General features: G+C 34.2%; 1 long non-coding RNA gene across 1 annotated transcript; it reads left to right on the forward strand.

The window, feature by feature from the left end:
- Positions 1-1,715: 1,715 nt before the first annotated feature.
- Positions 1,716-2,663, forward strand: LOC131015504 (uncharacterized). The gene is made up of 2 exons (XR_009098564.1): positions 1,716-1,882; positions 2,292-2,663. It is a non-coding gene; the product is annotated as an uncharacterized LOC131015504 (long non-coding RNA).
- Positions 2,664-4,062: the final 1,399 nt, after the last annotated feature.

Genomic DNA, 4,062 nt, shown 5'->3' on the forward strand with positions numbered 1-4,062 from the left:
GGCTGCAAATTGTGATTGTATTATGCATCTAATAATCATCACATATATATACACAAATTAATGGATGACTTGCTTGACTTGAGAGTCTTGATGGGTGTAGGTTTTGAGTCAAGTCGTCCATACAAATTAATGGAAGACTTGAGGTTGTGGACTACAAATGTGGGCCCCAGTCACTACAAATTAATGGACTTAATCATGATTCAAATCCTATTTTTCTTGGTTATTAGTGGAGTAATAGTGTGTGCTTGCTTCATTTGTTTTGTTTTGTTTTGTATGTATATACAATACATATTTGGTTGTTTCATCAATGATTATTTGGACTTCTACAACTTAATCTTCGGTAACAGATTGTCAAATTTATGAAGGGGAAACAACCTATCATGAAGGGAATAACATTACAGCAATATGATTACCAAAATAATCAATTGGTTCTTAAATAAGATGTTACATTAAATCTTGTACTAAAAGTGGATTTCTTTATCCTAGTCTTATACGAGATTGTATTATTCGATTCTAAGTCACGCATTCGCCATTATGTCAATTAAATCTACACGTGTATGCTATTCAAAATAATTTTGTCAATTAAATAAAACTTTACAAATAGAAATCATATCGTCAGTGCGTCACTGATGATGGAATTGGTTTGGGAGGCACTTTGAATTCCTTAACGGAGAATTTCGGAGCTACAATACTGAGAAAGAAAAAGAATTAATAAAGAATTAACATAGTGCAAAAAAAAAGAGTCTTAAATAGCAATAAAAAAAAGAAAAAACAGAGAAAAAATAGAAGACAAGTAAGACTTAACGCAGTACAAAAAATCCTTCAATGGCAATATAAAGAAGAATAAGAAAAACCAGAGCAAAAAATAGAAGAAAGGTAAACGTTCATTCCAAGAAGAGATTTGATGTGATAAAGTTAAAATGAGAGGAAAATTGTGTGATAAATTTGAAAATTGAGAAAAGAAGCAACACAATGTTTGAGCAACCTCTTAGAGCATCCGCATCGCATTACGCGATGCCTCTTACTCGAGTAGAGGAGGCATCGAGTAATGCGATGCAGCCCCTCCCTACTCGAGAGGCTCACGATAGAACGGGTAGGGGAAGAGCGGCTTTATTGCGGGTGCGTGCTATGCACGCCCCAAATTAAAAAAAAAAAAAAAAAAAAAAAAAAAAAAAAAAAATTGAGAAAAGAAGCAACACAATGTTTGAGCAACCTCTTAGTCAGTTTAACATTATCTTCTCATGGTGATAGGACTAAGATGTAATAATATGTATTAATAGTGATTTAGCCTTGAGTGCTATGCCATTCATTTTTCCATATCCCACCAATTTTTCAAGGAATCAAGGGCCACCACCATAATTGGGGGCTAGTGCAATTCGTAGTGGGTCACATGCCCCAATTCAATTCACCCACATTCTCCACACTTAGAAATCTGAAATTCTCCAAATAAATCAAGACAAGTATGTAATCACCAACTAAGATCAACATCATGGATACCACATTAATAGACTCACTTCTTTTGGGCACGGAGATTATAAAAACTTACTTTTTAGTTGAAAATTAAGTACACTTTTTTTTACTCGAAATGGAAAACGAGCCTATTCTAGTGGGACATCCTAAAAAGGCAAACGAGCCTATTAGAGTGGGACGGAGAGAGTATATTATTAATGGAATATTGTGTCAGAAATCGAGATGCTTCTCTACTTGGGAATTCACTAAGAGCATCATTCAAGCCTGAAGCAATTTCACGAACCAAATTGAAGCATCAGATGTCTCAACCAGAAAAATGGGGACAATTGCCAATACACAGAATGATATGGAGAAGAATGTGTGCATGAAGTATTTTCCTGTGTATGCACAAATACTGATAGGATGGAGGCAGGTTACATACCTCTGCTTGCCTTTATATCTTATAAGCAGAGCTTGTGAGTTGTGACACTTTGTATTTGCTTTTCAGCTTGATTATATGCATGACTGATTATTTTTATACTCAAGAGTAAACGTTCCCTAATTGTAACACTAACAATTCGTGTGGCAAATCTCCATAGAAAAGGTTGTTGGAGAGGTCGAGGGAGACGAGGAAGGAGAGGCGTCCAAGCTGTGGTGGAATGGTGCCGAAGAGAGCCATGTTGGAGAGATTCAAGGCAGCTACTCTTGGGTGGCGTAAGCTGCAAGTGACGCCAATCCAGCTGCAGACAGAGGTTATGGTGATTAGGAATGCATACTGCAAAATGCAATAAAGCTTTTTCTCCATGGCTGCAAATTATGATTGTATTATGATAATTAAGTAGCTAATAAGTGCATCCAATAACCATCATATATATATTTTATAGGATTAAAGTGCAGATGCACCCTTGAAGTAGAGGTCTCGATCTTGGATCAAATACCCCCCATAGTCCAAAAATGGTACAATTAAACCCAGCGAGTTAACGGTCGTTACGCGTCCGTTACCTTTGAGATTTGGTTGAAGCGAGGAAGGTGTTCGACGAAATGCCTGAGAGAAAAGTGAAAGTTCCGGCGAAGTCATATTCAACTCCGATGACCAAATGTGGATGAAATTGATATTTTAAGAACTTTAATTTAATGAAGTTAATTGCAAAGAGTGTTTTGGATGTTTAAAATAATGGTCCATTTCTTTAGAATATATCCAATTGCTGCATAACCTTTAGCTAGAATCCAAGTTAATTAAACATCTCACTCGAAATAAAAAGAAGACAACACAAGATAATGCTTGAATATTTAAAATAGAGAGAGAAAAATAACATATTCATTATTTATTCTCGATTATTGTGACGTTACATGTAAGTAGTAATTCTAGCAAGTAAGGTTTAAATAATAAGCCCCATGACAATTAGGTATTAATTTCCTAGCTCCATTAAAAAATGCATGTTGATTCTCTGTACAAAGATTTCCATAGAAATTGCAACAACCATCAACCCTATATAGAGGGTAATCAGGATCACAAATGCTATTAACAAACAAATAACAACAAACTTGAGGGATTAGTCTTTGTTTATGATTACAAAAAACCACTTTGCCATTTAAATCTGCTTGTTTTGAGCCCAATTCGATTTCATGAGACTGAGATTCATTTACTATCACTCCACTAATAACGAGGAAAATCAAGATTTGAATCATGATATTCAATTATAATTCGAATCAAAGTATTTGAAATATTCCCCTTTTAAGATGTTTTTGAAATGACGAATGCTTTTCAGTATTTATACTAATTTGGCGAAGCTAGATGTTTTTCAATTCAATTTAATTAATTATGTCAACTGAAACCCACAAAACAATTAATTATCCGTCTTAATTAATTAGTGTTTTCACTAATTTTATCAATTTTCTATAAGATTTAGTTTTTATATATTTAAGTATATTATTAATTATTGATTACTTTTACTAAGCTATCATTTATTTTGAAACTAGTATCCTCAATAAATTACCAATGTTTATTCCTATAATCTGGGCTAAGTGTATCAATAGTTAGCAATTCTCCTTTATATTTAGAAGTTAGAATAGCACCTCGAGACCTATTAAAGAATAGATTTCTTGTAGGTTCGAATAATCAAGGGCAGTAGAGAAGTTCAAGCAAGCACTGAATCTCCACTATTGAAGTGGGCTATATTTTGGTAAAATGTATCTTGAGTTATATAAACTCTGATATTTCATGAAAGTTAATTGTTTATCCAATATAAATGTTTTTATATGCGTTCTGTAATTGTTTAATGCTCGCATAAGCATCGATCGAGATTCTCATTTGACCTAACACATTAGATGAGGATTGTGTACACAAGGTTAGTGGCTCAATGGGTTGATCGTCATTGGGAACTAACAAAGCTAAGCAGGCGTTATAAGGGTGCTCCTGGACACGTTCCAAAGCACAAATGATGATGTGTTCCGTCTGGGTAGCGTCCTGGGTTCACTTAAGCGGCGGTAAGCGATCCGACGGTGGTTATTCACAAACATAAATAAAAAGTACTATTTTTTTCATACACAAACATAAATAAAAAGTACTATTTTTTTCAAACTTATTCATTTTAAATTCGTCTTTGATGATTT

Source organism: Salvia miltiorrhiza, chromosome 3 (assembly GCF_028751815.1).
Source record: "Salvia miltiorrhiza cultivar Shanhuang (shh) chromosome 3, IMPLAD_Smil_shh, whole genome shotgun sequence".
Taxonomy (NCBI): domain Eukaryota; kingdom Viridiplantae; phylum Streptophyta; class Magnoliopsida; order Lamiales; family Lamiaceae; genus Salvia; species Salvia miltiorrhiza.